Raw genomic sequence first — 22,285 nt, forward strand, 5'->3', positions numbered from 1 at the left:
AGAAAGTGGAGGCATGCAGCCAAAAAAAGGAAGAAAGAATGAGGTGCAAATCAAACTTTTCAATTAAAATTACTGCTTTTAATTCTTTCTTGGTCCTTACATGAGAAATACAGTTTGTTCTGATAGAAAGAGAAAAATAAGAAAAGATAAAATGAGGAATTAAAAAGAATGATAAAAGTAATCATAACATCTAAAAAATTTAGATAACCTGTATGGAAGCAGAGACACAAATTCCACTGAGACTAATTATAATATTTTCAGCTCTAACTTTACATGCAGGATGCATCTAGAAAGTAAAATGTTTTCTTTTATGAAATGATTTTTAGGTAACAGCATATTACTGTCTCAAAGATAAGTAGTAAAATTCTTTCAATGCTAACAGTTTTGCCAGTACTCAAAATTTTTCAACAATCCCTGTAACATTTACTAACCTAAAGTCTAGTACTAATGGTAAAGTAATTTACATATTTATTAAAATTCTTACTCTCCTAGAGAATTTTTATCCTCATAATATCTATCATGCACTAGAAAAGAAAAAGGAAGCAAGACTTTGCAAGTTAGTTCAATGCTTATAGATTTTAGGGTTCACCCCTTCCCTTTTTCTCTCCTCCATCCAAGCATAATTTTCCATGCTGCCATGGAGGCATCATTTCTGAGATATCTAGCCATTAGATTAGAGGTACAAACATCATAACCACAGAATAAATATAAAGTGGATGACAGTTTTTATCCTTTGTCATAGAATGAGTTATAAATTTTCTAATTTTGTATGAAGGCTTAAGAAAAAAAATGGCCAGGAAATTCCAAGATGGCAACACAGTAGGCAAACATTCCAACTGCAGCTTCCCAGGACTAAATTCAAGTAATGACAAAAGTAAAGAACAATTGTTGAGATAAGGAAAATGGCGAAGGAGTAGGCGAACATTACAACTCCCACTTCCCAGAACCAAAGTGGATTACAACTTAACTTAGGAACAATCATCTTAAAAAATCAACTTTGGACTAAACTAAGAGGAATCTATAACCAAGCATTACCGAAAAAGCCACACCGAGACAGGTAGAAAGGGTGAAGACACAGAAAGGGCTCCCCCTGCTCCCAGGAGTGAAAGGCAGCCTGGAGGATCTCCCACAGCTGGTGGGTTGCCCGGAGAGTTGTGGGTCCTCAGCCCCGGGATCAGATGAGAACCCAAGCCTGGAGACCCAGAGACTAGAGGAGGATTACAGACAATATTTAGTTGAAAGAAGAGCCAGCTTACTGTTTGCGAGAGGGAGACAGAACTCTCAGATTCAGGCTTTGTATTAAAGGGACCGCGCAGAAAACCTCATTCACAGCCACTTACCTGGGTCTTCGGGAGCAGAGAGTGCAAAGAGAACTGGAGTTAGAAAAGGAGACTATAGTCTTGGGGGCACAGAGAGAGACTGTGGGGGACAGCCAACCTGAACTCTGTACTGGGTCACTCCCCAAACATAAAGTGGCCATTTTTTCTGCGAAAACCAAGGCAGTAAAGGGAAAAAATTACCCAACCTAAAAGAGACTCTCTTGCTCTAGTCAGTGCAAAGAGATGCTTAGAAGCAGGAGGTACATCAGGGACACATGTTTTGAGGGCTGAGGTCTGGCACATACCCCCCCCAAAACTGAGTGCTCTCTGAAGGGTGGGAGGGCCCAATTGTGGCAGCATCTGCAGGGCTCAACCCACACTGCGGGAGGGGGCACAGCCCAGAGAGGCAGCTCATGCAGCAGTAGTGCAGGTGTAGAGCCCAGCGGCTTGCATGGTGGCAGTGAGGGGCAAAGCCCAAAGAGACTTCCCATGCACCCATGCCCATGGAGGGGTGGGGACCGGTAGGGCAAGGTGTCCAGCACCTCCATGGGGGGGGGAGGTTGAGCCCAGCAGCCCACACAGCAATAGCAAGAAGAGGGGAGAAGAGAGGCATCCCCATGTACCCACACACCTGTGGAGGGCAGAGCCTAGCAAGGTGAAGAATCTCCCACGTCTGTGAGGCCACCCCATGAGGCAGATCGAGCTGCAGCTCGTGAGTTTTCGGGCCCAGTAGTGTTGGTGCCCGAGTGTCTGGGAGGCTGTGGCAGTAGGAGGACAGTGGAAAGAACACACCCCTGGAATAGAGAGACCACACACACTGGCCAAGAGTAAATAAAAGCCAGCCTAGGAGTGCAGCTGATATTTACAATGGCATCAGGGCCCAGCAGAGGCAGCCACAAATTCTGAATTACCTGTATCTCCAAGAAGGTTGCTAAGGGCCATTCATAAGCTGTAACCCCCACTAGTCTCACCAGGTTCCAGCCAGGAAGATCCAGGGCTGGTACATCCAGTGGCCACATACAGAGAGCATCATCAGCTCAGGACCTAACAACCCTAGTAACAGTGATATCACTTTTTTTAATAGTGATATCTTAATAAAAGGCTTCTCATATCTGACCCAGCTAAAACATAGAAAATGCAGACACAAATAGCAAAAAGAGCAATAGCAGCAGACAAGTAGCCCACAGTGTATTAAAAAAAACAGCTGAGGCCAACCCAAAAAGATCTAGAAACACCACTGAAATCTGGAGGCAGACAACACCAACCCTATACTCAGCTAGCTATACAAACAACACATCCAAAGAACCAGTCTATACAGAGACAAAATAAGAAGACAGAGAAATGTAATTCAAATGAATAAATAAGAAAAATCCCCAGAAAACAAACTCCATGAGATGGAAATAGCCAAGATACCTGATCCAGAGTTTAGAATAATGATTGTTAGGATGCTCAAGGATCTTAAAGCAATAATACATTGACATAATGAGCACCTAAACAAAGAGAGAGTAAGCATAAATAATAACATTGAAATCATAAAAAAGAATCAGACAGAAATAACAAACACAATATCAAAAATGAAGACTACACTAGAAGGAATTAAAAACAGGCTGGATGAAGCAAAGGATCAAATTAGCAACTTAGAGGACAAGATAAGCGAAAGCATGGAAGCTGAAGAGCAAAAATAAAAGAGGATCAAAAAGTCTGAGGAAACTATAAGAGAGCTCAGTAACAACATGAAAAGAAACTACATCCATAACATAGGGGTTCTTGAAGAAAAGAAAGAACAAAAAATAGATAACCTGATTGATACAATTGTACCTGGAAACTTCCCTAAATTGATGAAGAAAACAGTCACACAAGTTGAAGAAGCACAGAGAATCTCATTAAAGAGGAACTCAAAGAGACCTACACCAAGACACATCATAATTAAAATACCAAATTCAAGAGCAGGGAAGACTTCCAAGCTCTTTTTATAAGGTGAGCACAATTCTTTTTTTTTTTTTTTTTTAAGATTTTATTTATTCATTATAGAGGAGAGAGAGAAGGGGGGAGGAGCAGGAAGCATCAACTCCCATATGTGCCTTGACCAGGCAAGCCCAGGGTTTTGAACCGGTAACCTCAGTGTTTCCAGGTTGACGCTTTATCCACTGCGCCACCACAGGTCAGGCCAGCACAATTCTTATGCCAAAACCAGGCATAGACAATACAAAGAAAGAAAACTATAGGCCAATATCCCTGATGAATTTAGATGCTAAAATCCTCAACAAAATATTAGAAAGCCAGATCCAGCAATACATGAAAAAAATCATACATCATGATCAAGAATGAGTTATTCTGGGGAGGCAAGGATGGTACAATATTTGCAAATCAATTAATGTGATTCATCATATAAACAAAAGAAAAATTACATGATAATATCAATAGATGCAGAAAAAGATTTTGATAAAATCCAGCACCCATTTATGATCAAAACTCTCAGCAAAGTGAAAATACAGAAAACATACTTCAACATGATAAAAGACATCTATGGCAAACACAGAGCCAACATCATACTCAATGGATAGAAATTGAAAGCAATCAATCCTCTTAAGATTAGGAACAAGGCAGGGGTGTAGTCTTTTACCACTCTTATTCAACATACTTCTGAAAGTCCTAGAAGACTTTCAGCAATCAGGCAAGAAGAAATAAAAGGCATCAAAATTCAAAAAGAAGAAGAAAACTATCATTATTTGCTGATGATATAATACTGTACATAGAAAATCTTAAATTCACAGTCAAAAAACTACTGGACCTGATAAATAAATTCAGCAAGGTAGCAGGATATAAAATTAATATTCAGAAATCAGAGGCATTTTTATACACCAACAATGAACTGTCTGAAACAGAAATTAAAAAATACAATCCCCTTCACTATTGCAACAAAAAATAAAAAAATACCTAGGAGTAAATTTAACCAAGGAAGTTAAAGACCTGTACTTAGAAAATTATAAAACATTGATAAAAAATATCAAGGAAGATACAAAGCAGTGGAAGTATATACCATGTTCATGGATAGGAAGAATAAACATCATTAAAATGTCTATATTACCCAAAGCAATTTATAAATTTAATGCAATTTCTATTAAAATACCAATGATATACCAATTTTTGGAATAACAAATATTCCAAAAATTTATACGGAACCAAAAAAGAACATGAATACCTCAGCAATCTTAAAAAAGAAGAATAAAGTGGGTGGTGTCACACTTTCTAATATCAAGTTATACTACAAGGTCATTGTACTCAAAACAGCTTGGTATTGACATAAGAACAGGCATATAGATCAATGGAACAGAGCAGAACCCAGAAATAAACCCACACCTTTAGGGACAATAGATATTTGACAAAGGAGGTAAAAGAACACTATGGAGTAAAGATAGTCTCTTTAACAAATGGTGTTGAAAAAAATTGGACAGCTACCTGCAAAAAAATGAAACTAGATCACCAACTTACATCATTCCCAAAAATAATCTCAAAATGGATAAAAGACTTAAATGTAAGTCATGAAACCCTAAGCATCTTAGAAAAAAACATAGGCAGTAAGCTCTCCTACATCTCTTGCACCAATATATTTGCTGATTTAACTTCACAGACAAGTGAAATAAAGGACAGGATGAACAAATGGGACTATACCAAACTGAAAAGCTTTTGCAAAGCTGAACACAATATAAACAAAATAAAAAGACAAACCACACAATGGGAGAACATATTCGACAATATGTCTGATAAGAGGTTAATAACCAAAATTTATAAAGAACTTGTAAAACTCAATACCAGGAAGATAAACAATCCAATCAAAAAAAATGGGCAGAATAAATAGACACTTCTCCAAAGAGGACATACAAATGGCCAAAAGGCAGATGAGAAAATGTACAACATCACTAATCATTAGAGAAATGCAAATTAAAACCACAATCAGATAGCACCTCTCACTGGTCAGAATGGCGCTCGTTAACAAAACAACACATAATAAGGTCTGGCAAGGATGTGGAGAAAAGGGAACCTTCCTGCACTGCTGATGGGAATGCAGCCTGGTCTAGTCACTGTAAAAAACAGTATAAAGATTCCTCAAGAAATTAAAAAATAGAACTGCCTTTTGACCCAGCTATCCCACTTTTAGGAATATATCCTAAGAATACCAAATCACTGATCCAAAAGAAGAAATGCACCCCCATGTTTATTGCAGCATTGTTTACAATAGCCAAGATCTAGAAATAGCCTAAGTGTTCGTCAGTGGACGAGTGGGTTAAAAATTAGTGGTACATATATGCAATGGAATACTAAATGGCCGTGAAAAAGAAGGAAATCTTACCTTTTGCAACAACATGGATAAACCTGTAAACTATTATGCTAAGTGAAATAAGCCAAGCAGAGAAAGAAAAATATCATATGGCCTCACTCATTTGAGGAATCCAATAAACATTGTGAACTGAGGAGTGGAATAAAGACAGAGGTGGGGTCAAAGGGACGAGAGGGAAGGGGGATGAGAGGATGAAATCAGAGAAGGGAAAGAGATTGGTGAAATTATATATAAATAACACAGTGTTATAGACAGCAGGGAAGAAGAGAGGGTGTGTGTGGGAGGGGGGGAAGGGTGAGGTTGAGGGGAGCATGGAGGTGGGAGGGATGTATTTGGTGGGACACTTGAATCTATGTAAACATAATAAATTAAAATAAAAAAATAAAAAAGAACAATTGTCATGTAAAACCAACTTTAGACTAAATGAGAAAAAGTCTATCACCAAGGATCACAGAAGAAGTCACACTGAGACTGGTAGGAAGGGTGGAGATGCAGAAATAGCTGCCTGCTTCCAGGAGTGAGAGGGGTAGTGAGTCTGGAGTCAGAGGTGGATTTAATGGTGGGTGCACCGGGTGTATACCCTGAGTCCCAACTTCTGAAGAGCCCTGCAGAACCTCAATTTTACACTTTTTTCTAATGACACCATGTTTGGTTTCATATGTGCAATTTAACATTAATAGTACATAATATTATTTATTTATTTAAAAATATGGTTAACATGTATTTTTATTTTCCTTGTCTCTATTTTTAAGGGCTCAATATTTTCTTATGTCCCTGGGGCCTCATACAACCTTAATCCACCTCTGCACCAACCCATACCCAAACCCAACCCAAGAGGACTCAAGATCAACACAACTAGTAGTGGGTTGCAGATCGCACCAACATGAGACTTAGCTAGCTACATACGGGTCAAGACTAAAGGAGGACTCTAGCAGGCACCAGACACAGCAGATAATATTATATACACCATAGGACAAACACTACACAGCATTTAATAGACATGATCAACATTGATCCTTAGAGCCAGCCAGCCATTGAAGGATCAACTGCATTCAAGACTCACATACAACAGGAGGGTAAATACAATCCTCAAGAAGCATTTCTAGAGCAAGGAACTCAGGTTGCCTGGAGGTTAGTACCTACTGACCCCATTTTCCTCATAAAGATGCCACAACAAATTTGAAAGTCAGAGCAGAGCTACCTAACACACAAACAAAATGGGAAGACAAAGAATTATGACCCAAAAGAATCAACAGAAAAAAATCCCAGGAAAAAGGATTTAATAAAATGAAAGAGATAAAATTAACATACATATAGTTTAAAATAGGGGTTATTAGGATGTTCAAGGGCTTTAGAGTAAGAATAAAAGATCAAAGTGAGAACTTAGTAAGCATTAAAAAGGATGTTAAAGTCATAAAAAAGAACCAATGAGAAATGACAAATACAATAACAGAAATGAAGACTATACTAAAAAATATCAACCACAGGCTGGCTGGATGAAGCAGAAAATCAAGTCACCAATTTAGAGAACAAGATAAATGTAACCACAGAAACAGAGCAGCAAAAATAAAAGTAACAAAAAGACTGAGAAAACTCGAAGAGACCTCTGCGACAACATGAAGTAAAACAACATTTATATCATAGGAGTTCCTGAAGGAGAAGAGAATGAACAAAGGATAGAGAACTTGTTTGAAAAAAATCATAGCTAAAACCTTCCGTAAATTAATGAAGGAAAAAGTCACACAAGTTTAAGAAGCACAGAGAGTCCCATTATATGAACCCAAGGAGGCCAACACCAAAACATATCATAATTAAAATGCCAAAGATAAGAGACAAAGAAAGAATACTAAAAGCAGCAAGAGAATAGTAATTAATTATCTACAAAAGAGCCCCAATAGGGCTGACATATAACTTCTCAATAGAAACACTTCAGGCCAGAAGGAATAGGCAAGAAATATTTAAAGTGATGCCAAACAAGACCTATAACCAAGACTACTCTATCCAGCAAAGCTATCATTTAAAATTGAAGGAGAAATAAGGAGCTTCTCAGACAAAAAAAAAAAAAAAAAAATTCAAAGATTTTATTACCACCAAACCAGTACTACAAGAAATGTTAAAGGTCCTGCTATTAGAAGAGGAAAGAAAAAAGAGAGTAATCAAGAGAAAGAGGACTATAGGTTTAAAGAAAAAAATGGCAATAAATAAGTACCTATCAATAATAACCTTAAATGTAAATGGATAATATGCTCAAATCAAAAGACACAGAGCTGCATAGATGAGAAAACAAGACCCATAAATATGCTGCCTACAAGAGGCCCACCTCAGAACAAAAGATATACACAGACTAAAAGTGAAGGGATGGAAAAAATATATATCGTGCACATGGTGGGAAAAAGCTGGGGTAGCAATACTTATATCTGACACAATAGCAATCCAACAAGATATAACCACTGTAAATATTTATGAACACGATATAGAAGCACTGAAATATATAAAGCACATTTTGTTGCACATAATGGGTGAAATTAACAGCAATACAATCATAGTAGGGTGTTTTAATACCCCACTAACATCAATGAATAGATCCGCTAGACAGAAAATCAGCAAAGAAACCAGCTGTAAATGACACACTAGATCAAGTAAAATTAATTGAAATCTTCAGAAAATTTTACCTCATAGAAGGAAAATATAAATTCTTTTTTAAGTGCTCATGGTACATTTTCTAGGATAGACCACATGTTAGGACACAAAACAAGTCTCAATAAATTTAAGATTAAAATCAGGGCCCTGGACGGTTGGCTCAGTGGTAGAGCGTCGGACTGGCGTGCAGGGGTCCCGGGTTCAATTCCTGGCCAGGGCACACAGGAGAGGCACCCATCTGCTTCTCCATCCCTCCCCCTCTCCTTCCTCTCTGTCTCTCTCTTCCCCTCCCACAGCGAGGCTCCATTGGAGCAAAGATGGCCCGGGCGCTGGGGATGGCTCCTTGGCCTCTGCCCCAGGCGCTAGAGTGGCTCTGGTCGCAACAGAGCGATGCCCCAGAGGGGCAGAGCATCACCCCCTGGTGGGCAGAGCATCGCCCCTGGTGGGCGTGCCGGGTGGATCCCAGTCGGGCGCATGCGGGAGTCTGTCTGACTGTCTCTCCCCATTTCCAGCTTCGGAAAAATACAAAAAAAAAAAAATATCAGATCAAGCATCTTCTCCAACTACAGTGGCACAAAACTAGATCAACTACAATAGAAATACTAAAACATATTTCAACACTTGGAGCCTATAATAGCATGTTATTAAATAAAAAATGAGTTAACAATGAGATCAAGGAAGAAATCAGAAATTTCCTTGAAACAAATAAAAACAAACATAGCACAACCCAAAATCTATGGAACACAGAGAAAACAGTCCTGAAAAGGAAGTTCATAGTATTACAGGCATACTTCAAGAAGAAAAAGTTCAAATAAACAATCAAACACTGTACGTAAAAGAACTAGGAAAAGAGCATTAAATAAAGCCCAGAAAAAGTAGAAGGAAGAAAATATGTTAATACAGATCAGAGTGGAAATAACATAGAGGCTAAAAGAATAATATAGAAGATCAATGAAACCAAGAGCTGGTTCTTTGAAAAGGTAAACAAGGTTGGCAAATCTTTTACCAGACTCATTAAGAAAAGGAGAGAGAGGACCCAATAAATAAAATTAGAAATTAAAGAGAACTGGCACCACAGAGATACAAGGGATTATAAGAAAATACTATGAAGAATTATATGCTAAAAAATTAGACAACCTGGAAGAAATGGATAAATTCTTAAAAAGATACAATATTCCAAAAGTCAACCTGGAATATTCAGAAAACCTAAACAGATTGATTACAACAAATAAAATTGAAACAGTTATCAAAAAACTCCCAGCAAACAAAAGTCCTGGACTGGATGGCTTCACAGGTGAATTTTACAAAATATTCAAAGAAGAACTAACACCTATCCTCTCAAGCTATTTCAAAATTCAAAAGGAGAAAAGCCTTCCAAGCTCATTTTATGAGATTAGCATTTTCTTCATTCCAAAACCAGGTAAAGACTTTACAAAGAAAGAAAACTATAGACCAATATTGCTGATGAACATAGATGCTAAAATTCTCAACAAAATATTAGCAAACTGAATACAGCAATACATTAAAAATGTCATGCATCATGATTGATTGGGATTTATTCCAGGGAGGCAAGGCTGGCACAAATAATTGCACATCAATAAACATGATTCATCACATAAACAAAATGCAGGGTAAAAATATCACATGATTATATCAATAGATGCAGAAAAAGCATTTTATAAAATCCAGTACCTATTTACAATCAAAACTCTCAGCAAAGTGGAAATACAGAGAACATGTCTCAACATAATAAAGGAGATATATGAAAAAAATGACAGCCAACATTATACTCAGTGAGCAAGAATCAAAAGCAATGCCTTTCAGATGAGGAACAAAACAGGACTGTCCCCTTCCACCACTCTTATTCAACATACTACTGGAACTACTAGCCACAGCAATCAGATAAAAAGAAGAAATAAAAGCATTCAAATTGGAAAGGAAGAAATAAAACTGTCATTATTTGCTGACTACATGAAACTATACACAGAAAACCCTAAAGTCTCAGCCAAAAAACTACTAACCTGATAAATGAATTCAGCAAGGTGACAGGATATAAAATTAATATTTAGGAATCAGCAATATTTTTATACACCAATAATAAACTGCCAGAAAAAGAAATTAAGGAAACAGTCCCCCTCACTATTGCAACAAAAATAAATAAATAAATAAATAAATAAATAAATAAATAAATAAATAAATAAATACCTAGAAATAAGTAACCAAGGAGGTAAAAGACTTGTACTCGAAAAAGCAGTAGCCATTGATAAAAGAAATTGAGGAAGATATAAACATATGGAGGCATTTATCGTGTTGATGGATAGGAAGAATTAACATCATTAAATAGTCCATTCTCTCAAAAGCAATCTTAGATACAGTGTAATTTCTATTAAAATACCAATGGCATACTTCACAGATCTAGAACAAGTATTCCAAAAATGTATATGGAACCAAAAAAGAACCTGAATAGCCTCAGAAATCTTGGAAATAAAGAACAAAGTGGGAGTTATTGTACTTCCTGATATCAAGTTATACTATATACAAAGCCATTGTAATAAAAAACAACCTGGTATTGTCATAAGAACAGGCACACAGATCAATGAAACAGAACAGAGAATCCAGAAATAAACCCACACCTTTATGGTCAATTCATATTTGACAGAGGAGGCAGAGTGTACAATGGAGTAAAGACAGTCTCTTTAATAAATGGTGTTGGGAAAATTGGACAGGTACCTGCAAAAAAAAAAAAATGAAACTAGATTAATAATTAATACCATTCACAAAAAAAATTCAAAATGAATAAAAGACTTAAATGTAAGTTGCAAAACCATAAAAATCTTCAAAGAAAACATAGGCAGTATGTTAGGTCACCAAAGGATAGACACATAAGACCTGATGAGTTTTATAAAAAAATTATTTATGCATCTGTGAACAAATGGGCTGACTCCAAAATGGCATCAGTATTAAGAAAAGATGTCTTAGCCTATGTAGGATGGGGTTTGGTGGTATTTTCTGCTACAGAGTGAAAACTTCTGTTGCCTATGGCAGTTACATAATAGGAGAGTACAGGTGGTGCTGAATAAAGGACAGAATATTCAGATAAGTGATGGGGAATGACTAACTAGCAGGATATCTGAGAGTCGGGAGGAGGTAAGATATCAATCAGGATTGCTCAGGTGGAGAGTTACAGGAACTGCCCAGTAACTCTTTAGGGGCTGAATCACCTAAAGTTCAACCTGGCGAGTTGAGGCTTTTGGTAAGGGGCTCTGGATTTGAACCTAACACAGTAGACTCACTGATATCTCCCAGAACAATACTTTTGCCAATATTTCTCTGCTAGCAAGAGAAATAAAGACCAAAATAAACAAATGGGACTATATCAAACTAAAAAGCTTTTGCACAGCAAAAGACAGCATTACCTAAATAAAAAGACAACCCACTCAATGGGAGAACATATTTGCTGATACATCTGTTAAGAGGTGAATAACCAAAATTTATAAAGAACTCCTAAAACTCAACACCAGAAAGGTAAACAATCCAATTAAGAAATGTGTGAAGGAACTGAATTGATTTTTTTTCCAAAAACTATATTCAGATGGCCAGTAGGCATATGAAAAAATGTTCAGCAAACCTGACCTGTGTTGGCGCAGTGGATAGAACATTGACCTAGAATGCTGAGGTCGCCCGTTCAAAACCCTGGGCTTGCTCTGTCAAGGCACATGTGAGAGGCAACTAGTATGAGTGGATGCTTCCTGCTCCTCTTTCACTCCCTTTTTCTCTCTACTCTCTCTAAAGTCAATAAATAAATAATTTTTTAATGTTTAATGTCACTAATCATCAGAGAAATGCAAATTAAAAACACAATGAAATATCTCACACATGCCAGAATGGCACTCATTAACATATAAGCAAACAAGTGCTGGTAAGGGTGTGGAGAAAAGGGAACCCTCCTGCACTGCAGGTGGGAATGTAAACTCCTGCAGCCACTGTGGAAAACAGTTTGACATTTCCTCAAAAATTAAGAATAGGTCTGCCTTATTACCCCACTATCCCACTTCTAGGAATATATCCTAATAATCCCAAAACATGAATTAAAAAAAAATATATATGCACCTGCATTTTTATTGCAACATTGTTTATAATAGCCAAGATCTGGAAACAGCCCGCATCAGTGGACAAGTAGATAAAAAGATGTGGTACATATACACAATGGTATTCTATTTCACAGCCGTGAAAAAGAAGGGAATCTTACCTTTTGCACAGCATGAATGGATGTAGAGATTATTACATTAAGTGAAACAAGCCATGCAGACAAAGACAAATATCATATGATCTCACTTATATGTGGAATTTAATAAACACAAATAACTGAGGAACAAAACAGAAACAGAGGGAAGGTCACAGGGAAAAGATGAACAGCTGTCAGAGGGAAGGGGGAAATAAGGATAGAATCAATAAAGGTGAAAAGATTATCCAAATTATATATACATAACTCATACATACAGAATACAGACAACAAGGTAGCAATTCCCAGATGAAAAGAGCAATGGAGGTGGGAGGGGGGGCAAAGGGAGTAAAATCAGAATGGAAGGAGACTTTGCATGAGGAAGGAGGCACTATACAGGGGGTTGAGAGTGTTATATTGAGTGGGACACTTGAAACCATGTTAACACAATAAATTAATTTAAATATTTTTTAAATAAGATTAAGAAAAAAGAAAAAATAGCCAATCACTTTAGAAAAATACTAATGTTTATGAAATAAAAGCTTTGAAGGCTTAAAAAGTATATTTTTAAATAAAAGCAGGTTTTTAAAATGTGCATAATTTTTTATGTTGGGGACTGACTTTTAAACCTAATAATTGTTTAAACAAAATTAATTTATGACATTAAATGCCACATATATAATTCAATTAATTTGACTTGCCCACTACAATCATTTGAAAGAGTTTATTATTTTACATTTTACAACAAATTCTTCCAAATCTTATGAGCAAACTTTATAAAATATAGTAAACATCTGTTACCATTTAAATAAAATTCCCTAAGGAGGCTCATACATTGGCAGTGATAACTCACCATTATCTGTTTATTAGCAGGTTACAAGTGAGTAAATATCATCAAAACGAATAAGTCACACCAGATCATTATATCTCAAAAGAGATTGTGATGATATTAATGTCAAACTATATCACTTACTCCATCTGTGTTAACTGGTTTCATGTATGCCTCCTTATTTCTTTCTTCCATTACTCATAGAGAGGGGGCATACTCTACTTTATATTATGAAAAAAATAGGTCACAAATAAATGAAAGTCAAAGACTTGCTATGAGAACAAAAACTCTCCTGGGAATGCAATGCTAACGTTTACTTGATTTTTTTTTCAAATGCAGTATAATTTTCACCAGAAAAGATACTTTTGTTTTGTTTTATTGGTTTTTTGTTTTGTTTTGTTTTTAAGATTTTTATTTATTGATTTTAAAGAGAGGAGAGAGAGAGAGAGAGAGACGGCAGGAAGTGGGAAGCATCAACTCAACTCGTAGCTGCTTCTCATATGTGCCTTGACCAGGCAAGCCCAGGGTTTCAAATCAGCAACCTGAAATACCAGGTGAACATTTTATCCCCTGTGCCACCACAGGTCAGGCTGAAAAAAAACTTTGTCTTGAGTATAATACATTTGAATTATGTAGAGCTTTGGTCCCTTAGAGTTCAGAGTTCTTAATTACCTAGAGGCAGATGACTGAGTTTTAATCTATTCAGGTTTCTGTAACAAACTACCCCAACTTTTAAACAACAGAAATTTATTCCTCACAATTCTGGAGTTGGAAATCTGAGATCCAGTTTCTAGCATGGTCAGGTGAGGGCTTCACATGGTAGAAGGGTCAAGGGCACTCTGTGGGTCTCTTTTATAAAAGCACTAATCTCACTCATGATGGCTCCACCTCATGGCCTAATCACATCCCAAAGGTGCCACCTACTAATATTAACTTGGGGGTTAGAATTTTACATATGAATTGGGGCAGGAGGGATACAAACATTCAGACCACAGCAGTTGTGCTTCAGTCTTTTTCTTAAAAGTATTACTGAATATTTTTTTAGGAATATGGGAAGATGAAGTGTATAGTAAAAGAAAAGAGATGAGCCAATTTATGCTCTTTAGTCTCCTTAAGTATAGCTTCAAAAAACCACCAAGTTGAATTTGAAAATCATTGTGTAAACAAACTATTTTTTACTAAAATGATTATAGCATCTATATTAAAGTGAATAGAATAAAAAATTGTGGATTTATTTTTTAAAACACTACTGAATAATGATCTCATCTTGGAGGTGAAGAAAGGAAAGCAAAGTGTCAGTCTATGTTTTGGAAATTTTCTCAACATATACTATTAATATCACTTGTTTTGAGAAAGAAATAAAAAATGTTTATATTCTGTGAGTCTGATAACATTGAACTGATTAACAAGAACTGACAAAAAAGAAAGTTTTGATAACCAAACTCTTTTTCCTTGAGCAGTTAGAATCCTTCTATGCCTTAAAGAGAAAAATAAATAAATAAATAAAAGATAACCCTCCCCATTTCACTGCACAGGTTAGAAGGACTAGTCAGAACTTAACATGAGTGTATGCTTAGAAGAGGGAAATGGGGACCTCAATGAAGATGTCTGAATCCTGATCCCAGAGACATTAAACCTCTCCTACTGAACTTATTGCTAACCATCTCTCCTCTAACATTGCCTGAGGATTCCTACTAAAATAAAATATTAGGTTCTAGTTTTTTTATTTTATTTTTAAGTATAAGTATGTAAAATGAACAAAATAAAAATCAGTCTCACTCTTTTTTTTTTAAGATTTTATTTATTCATTATAGAGAGGGGAGAAGGGGGAGGAGCAAGAAGCATCAACTCCCACATGTGCCTTGACCAGGCAAGCCCAGGGTTTTGAACCAGCAACCTCAGCGTTTACCAGGTTGACGCTTTATCCACTGTGCCGCCACAGGTCAGGCCAGTCTCACTCTTCACAATAGAAATGGGAAGGGTAGATTCACTCCTAACCCAAGCAGCCAGACTATCATAAAGGGAGTTCAGGGTTGCTGTGCACTTCTTCAGGTGGTCACTTTATCAGCCAAAAAGTGGTACCAGGTGTTAACCTCAGTTCAGCAACCTCAATTCTTGGGTACTGGCTAAGAGAATTCAGAGCCAAGACTTAAATTATAAAAGTTTACATAGAAAGTCACAGAGGTAAAACAAAGTGAGGCAGAGAAGAAATGGGTCTAGGAAACAAATTATAGCAATAAAAGGGCCCTTAGAGCTTCAGGAAGGAGGGTGAGAGAGAGAGAGCACCTTGGAGAAAGAGGTGGTGGGAATAAGTGCAGACATGCTCCATAAAGAGAGCCTGTCTGGGTCCTCCATCCTGACAGCTTTTATCTGTGGTCTCAGGGGAGAATCTCAATAGAATATTCAACAGCTTCCCCCTGTGTCTCCTTAGGGTGGTGGTCTCACTCATTAGCCTCAGAGAATGAAGTCATTAGTCACTGCAGCTTGTCCAGATGTCAGCAGGGCATCTGATTTTGCTGCTTTTCTGGACCTGGAGCTAAAACACACCTGAGGCCTAGAAGTCATCTCCAGGAGCCAATGCATAAGGAATTGGTGTGTAAGGGCTTATTGTTTTGCAAGTTGCTAGGCACCTGGGGCTCCCTGTCCTGGAGACTCTCTGCCCCTGGTCCATATTTCCTACTCTGCTCATGCTTACCTAATGGCCTCTTATAGTGAGACCTGCCCAGGTGGCATATCCCATAGATGTCATCAACTGTTTCCATAAGGTTTAGTCCAAAGTAGAGGAGAATTGGTGATCTCTTTGCTACTGGTGTGTTATGTAGCATAAGAATAAGTTTACACACACTGTTCTAAGTTATGGCTTCTGGGTGTATTAATACAAAATTAATAGAATTATAAGCCAGAATGTGGCCCTTGGAAAATAGTAAACTTCTCAATTTTTTTTTACATTTGTCTCAATTTTTTTACTTTTCCCCTAAGAACCACGGCAATCTATAAAATTTCAGCGTTCCCACACTATAGTGCAAATGCAGTCTGATCGGGGTGTCGTTCATCTTCATATCTCCTCCCCACCTTTTAACCCCAATCCCATTTCAGAACCTAGGACAGTTTCCAGGACCCATAAATATTTAGCAGATAACTGACATTTCTTTTATAGCTAAATATGTGATGGAGGGAAATACGTATATTGGAAATCCTGATACTTTTGAAAACTTCAAGAGGACAAAGAATGAGAATTCAGATGACGTCTATACTGAAAAATCTCAGTAAAAAAATAAAAACCAAACATCTTATTATCTTAAAGTAACTGCTTGCATTCATTATAAGTGTATTTCTAATATTTTTATAGAGTTTTCTTATTATTTTACTTCATAACAGAGAAAACTGATTAAATCACTGAAATTCAACTGTTCACTTGCTCAAAGAAGATATTTATATAGCTGTTTATTTATTTTTCCAAGGGGAATTACTGGTTCACTGCCTGCAATATGGAATTATTTTTATAGTATTTTAATTCCTAAGTATATCTAAAAGGTAGAACTATCTGACACTTTGGAGTTTTATTGAATTATTTGAGGCACATTATAGGTTTCAAATTTATCATTAATATTTACACAGGTAAGAAACTGGGTTAAAAACAGTTTACTTTTTTCTTTAAAAGTTATGTCTTTGAAACATTGGAACAGGAAATCCATATTTTACTTTATTATTCAACATATCTTCCAGTTGTTTCCAACTTGAGTTTTACATTTCAAGTAAATTAATTCTAATTTTCTCAAAAGTAAAATTACTCAAGAAAAATTTTAGTGATAGCAAACATTGACCCAGCATGAAAACTGAAATAATTTATAATTCATTACTTGATTGGTTTCCTCACCCATTTAAAATGTTAGACTTAGCATACTGGCTGGTTCTAAATGTTCGTTTCTAATAATTTGGAGATGTGTTATCTAATGTTCATGTATATAGTAAATATTTCTTTGACATATACAGAGGCATTGATTATAACCCTATTTTATTGATGTAGAAAGTGAAAGAGTTGTAAAAATTGGTGTGACTAAGTATAAGAAACAATCTGGCTTTCCCAGTTTTTAGTCAAATTCATCTCTTCTGATTAGTAACTTTTAACAGTTCAGAATTTAAATGACTATGTCAATATATTTTCAAAACCAAATTTGTCTCAGCTGTTATAATAACTTAAAGTTCCAAGAATTTAGCAATTTTTATTTGTTCATATTGCTTTAGTTGCTGCAGAGATCTAGTTTAGTGCCTTGTGCATTCAAATCATTTATAAGCACACCTTGACGCTACTCACCATAAAAACAACTGCTAATGTGTAGTGATGAGCAAAGGTGATGAACACAGATTAGGAAATACTGAGTGTGGAATGTGGAGAGAGAGATATTCAGGTAGAGTTATTCAGTAGATGACCATATATCTATATTCTCTTATCATGCATGTAAGTATCTGTCAGGGTCCAGTTAGGGCATAAAAATCCCATTAGTTATTTCTAATAGAGAGAATTTAATGTAGATAATTATTAACTATATATTGAATAGCTGAAAAGATAAAAAACTCCATGGTATCACAAAGATGACAAATGTAGGAATCTCCTACTGCCCCCAGAGTTGGGGCAACAAAGAGACTGGTTGGAATTATTATAATTTAGAAGCTGGGAGGGGTAGCCTGGTGTGCCCATGTAATGCTGGTGGCCAAGGCCAGGCAGGTCCACATTGGATTCGGGCAGACAGTAAAAAAACTGCAGGGCCTGCCTGACCAGGCAGTGGCACAGTGGATAGAGCGTCGGACTGGGATGCAGAGGACTCGGGTTCGAGACCCCGAGGTCGCCAGCTTGAGTGCGGGCTCATCTGGTTTGAGGAAAAGCCCACCAGCTTGAACCCAAGGTCGCTGGCTCCAGCAAGGGGTTACTCGGTCTGCTGAAGGCCTGCGGTCAGGGCACATATGAGAGGGCAGTCAATGGGCAACTAAGGTGTTGCAATGCGCAATGAAAGACTGATGATTGATGCTTCTCATCTCTCTCCATTCCTGTCTGTCTGTCCCTGTCTATCCCTCTCTCTGACTCACTCTCTGTCTCTGTAATAAATAAATAAATAAATAAAAATTTAAAAACTGCAGGGCCAGAAAGCATTGGGCCATTCCATTAAATAGAGTCTTGCAATGGTGGATTAACACACAGGAAGGGAAACAAACAGCAAAATGGCCCCTCACAGTGGCAGGCAGGCAATCCACCATCCGTGATCCCCCTGAGTGCAAGCACCCACAGCTTTTTATAGGCCATACACATGTGGCACAGCCATGCACTCATGCACCAATCAAACAAAGTGCTTGCAGCCAGTAAACCAGGGAGGAAGCCTAACACAGCTTCCCCATTTCCACCCCTTTAGGGTTGCTCGCTTGACAGGAAACAGAGACTACAGCAACAGCACAAGTTACACAATAATTACAAAGGTGCCCTTCACAATGTCTCCCCGAGCAGTCTTCCCAGGGAGTTAACTGGAGGCTCACCTCTAGCTCCTTACCCCATGGTGCCAACTAGGCCACCCATCATAGGTGGGAGCCTGTACAGTCCAGGGCCATGCCACTGAAGAAAGTGACTTTGGTACATCTCTGCAACTGGATGAGAAGCAGTCCATGATAGATGGCCCACCTGTCTGTGCAAATCACCAGAGGTGAAGGTTCATTATGGGCAACTAGCCATATGACTCGTAATTCTACCCACCAGCTGCTTTGGCCTGTACCTGTGTCCATCCAAAAAGTCTCAGTGGTCGAATGAAAAGCTATGGCCATCCACTTCACAGGTTGGTCCCTGCGAGAACCATCAGTATACCAGGCATTCTTGAGGATGGACATTTCCCACTCCTGGTAGGAACTGACTTCAGGTTCTTCCTATTAATCACCAGCTGCACCTGACTCTAAGGTCACAGGGGTGACTGGACCCAAGACTTTCTGCAGTTCTGCTCCCAATAGGCTGGTGCTAAGAGCACAGTGTTGTTGCAAGTATGCACCCCACTCAGCCAGGGTGGAGGTTTGGGTTATGCCAGTATAAGATTTGGTTGCCCAGTCTCTCACCCATCCTGCAATAGGGTATGTGGTTTTGACCATAACTGGAGTTGTGATTATAATAATCTCAGTGGCTAGGAGGGTAGTATACACAGCTGCCAACTGTTTTTCCACTAATGAATAATGGACTTCAGCGCCTTTCCACAATTGGGACCAAAAGCCAATAGATTGCCATAGGTGCTCTGTCTGTTGCTACAAGCCCCATCCAAACCCCTCAGAGGTTACATGGTCATCAAGCTCACAGGGCCTCACAGGATCAAACATATTCAAGGCCTGTCCCACCTTGACAGCTCTGTTAGCTGCTGCAGATGCACCTTGTGCCTGCTCAGTCCAATCCCAGTAAGCCCCCATCAAATAAGGGGCATAGTAACTGAGCTAAATGGGGTATGAATGTTCAACAATACCCCAACTTACGTAGGAATTCCTGTAACTGCTTTACCGTAGTGGGCACAGGGTATGCTTGGATCTTGTCCATAACTGCGTCAGGGATAACCTTTGTCTTACCAACCCAGACAACCCCAGGAACTTAACAGATAACCCAAGTTCTTGTAATTTGCCCTCGTTGACCACCCAGCCACAAGTTTTCATATGGGATAGCAAGGTAGAGACTGTTTGCTCCAATTATGGGAGAGAGTCACTAGTTAGCATAATGTTATCGATATAAAGATACATACAAACTGCCTCTTGTTGTTTCCATTTAGCCAGGCCAGCAGCCACCAGCCCATGACACAAAGTGGGGCTATACAAATAGCCCTGTGGTGATACTGTAAAGGTCCACTGCCGCCCTTCTCAAGTGGAAGGCTAATTGGTCTTGACTCTCTGCAGCTATATCAATAGAGAAAAAGGCGTTAGCCAAATCTGCCACAAAGTGGTATGTCCCCAACTCATGGCTTAACTGATCCATCAGGTTAGCTATTGAGGGTACAGCAGCATGCAAAGGGGGAACAACTTTATTAAGTTTCCTGTAATCTACTGTCATTCACCAGGTTCCATCTGATGTGGCACAGGCCACACTGGGGAATTGTAAGGGCTGTGTGCTGGCCGGATGATCCCCACCTTTTCTAGTTTGAGGATCGTCCCAGTGATTTATTCATAGCCACCTGACAGGTAGTTCTGCTTTGTGCTAGTCACATGCCATGGAATGGGTAATTGCAAGGGGGATGTGCTATGTGTCCTCACAACACTGCCTTCACGACCTGGACTCATAAGTGGAACTCCCTGGCTGTAGTTTCCAACCACAATCCTTGTAAGACATCTACCCCCAAAATATATTTAGGAATAGGGGATACACATACCTTATATGGCTTAGGAGGCAGTCTTCCTATCCCCAATGGAATAGTTTTTGGCTTCATTCAAACATTTTGGTCCCCACAACCATCAATGCCCACCGGGGTTCCAGCAAACCATTCTGGGTTCCCATAAAGGAGGGAACATTCTGCACCTGTATCCACCAAAGCCAATCAATACCTGTTGTAAATTAGAAGAGGACCAGTAGATTTCCAGTTCCACATGGGGCCTCTGGTCCCCGCCCATCCCTGCTAGACAAGTCACTCGGCCTTCCCCCTATTCAAACTGAAATAGCGGGTCTTGGTGGTCCTCCTCTCCTTCAGCGGTTTCCATCATATAATCTTGTAACCGTGCTGCCCACGCATCAACCATTCTATTGGCAGCTGCTGGGGCCATTTGTCTCAGCGGCTGGAATCTCTGTCCTCATTTAAGCTGCTGCCAAAACTCCAAAAGAACCTTATTAGGCTTGCCAAACAATTTCTTCCTCTCTACCCCAGCCACAATTTAATCTACCCACATCTGTCTTCAGGTAACTATCATATGCCTATTTCCCTTGCTAGTTGGGGGGGGGGGGGGGAGCAGCACAGGCAGCAGCCCTCACAGCTTTGTGATTCTATGTTGCCTCAAGCTCCCCCAAATCTGCTACCATCTGTGTAACCACATTGATAGGCTGTCCCACATAGGGCCCAGGACAGCCACTAGTGACCCAAAAGGGCTAATGGGACACTGATCCTGCATCCCAGCCATAAACATTTCATTTGGGCCATGAAAGCAGCATTCTTCAAACCTAGTTCCCAAAAGACCCAGGGCAGTTTACTATAGCACTGCCACCAACTCACTGTCCTTGGCAAGTCTCCAGCATTCTGCCAGACCATATAAATGGCAGCCATCACCCATTCTAACAGGGTATGGTTTTCTGGGTTGTCATGGCAGTTATGAAGATGAGACGCTGCCTCAAGGAGGAGAGTGTAGTAATGGCAGCCAATTTTTCCATCTCTGTTCCAGAGAGCATGATGCCATTCACCCCTATGTCCTGCAACGAGGCTGCCAGTGGCTCTGTGGGTTTCTGCCTGAATTGTGCCCCCAGCTCCATCAGCTCTGCCTGGGTGTAGGCCCAGACCACAGAGTGCTCCACTATCTGAGAAGGGGGCTGTGCCTGCCCCTGAGGGACTCTTGGCTGCTGGGTCTTTACCTTCTTGGCAACCACTGATCTGACTCTGAGTTTGCTGACGGCAGTTGCAGCTCAAAGTTCCCCCTCAAAAGAGTCAGAAACTCCTGCTCCTACCAACTCAGAGCCACTCCGTTGGCAGGAGTGCTGCTCTGTTCCACACATGCTTTGGCTCCTGCAGATGTTAATTCTTGGCCCAAAGCCAAGACTCGAGCTCCTGAACCCATAGCTGTCTCTTCAACAGCTGTTGCTACCAACATTCAGCTTCCAGGGCAAACTTCAACTTGCAAACCTGCAATTCCTTCTCTAGACATTGTTCCAGTTCCAGGTGCAGTTGATGCTCATTCTGCACCTCACACTGTAACTCGTGAACCTAGCTGGCCTTTTTCTCCAGCACTCG

Source organism: Saccopteryx leptura, chromosome 6, assembly GCF_036850995.1.
Source record: "Saccopteryx leptura isolate mSacLep1 chromosome 6, mSacLep1_pri_phased_curated, whole genome shotgun sequence".
NCBI classification, from domain to species: Eukaryota; Metazoa; Chordata; class Mammalia; order Chiroptera; family Emballonuridae; genus Saccopteryx; species Saccopteryx leptura.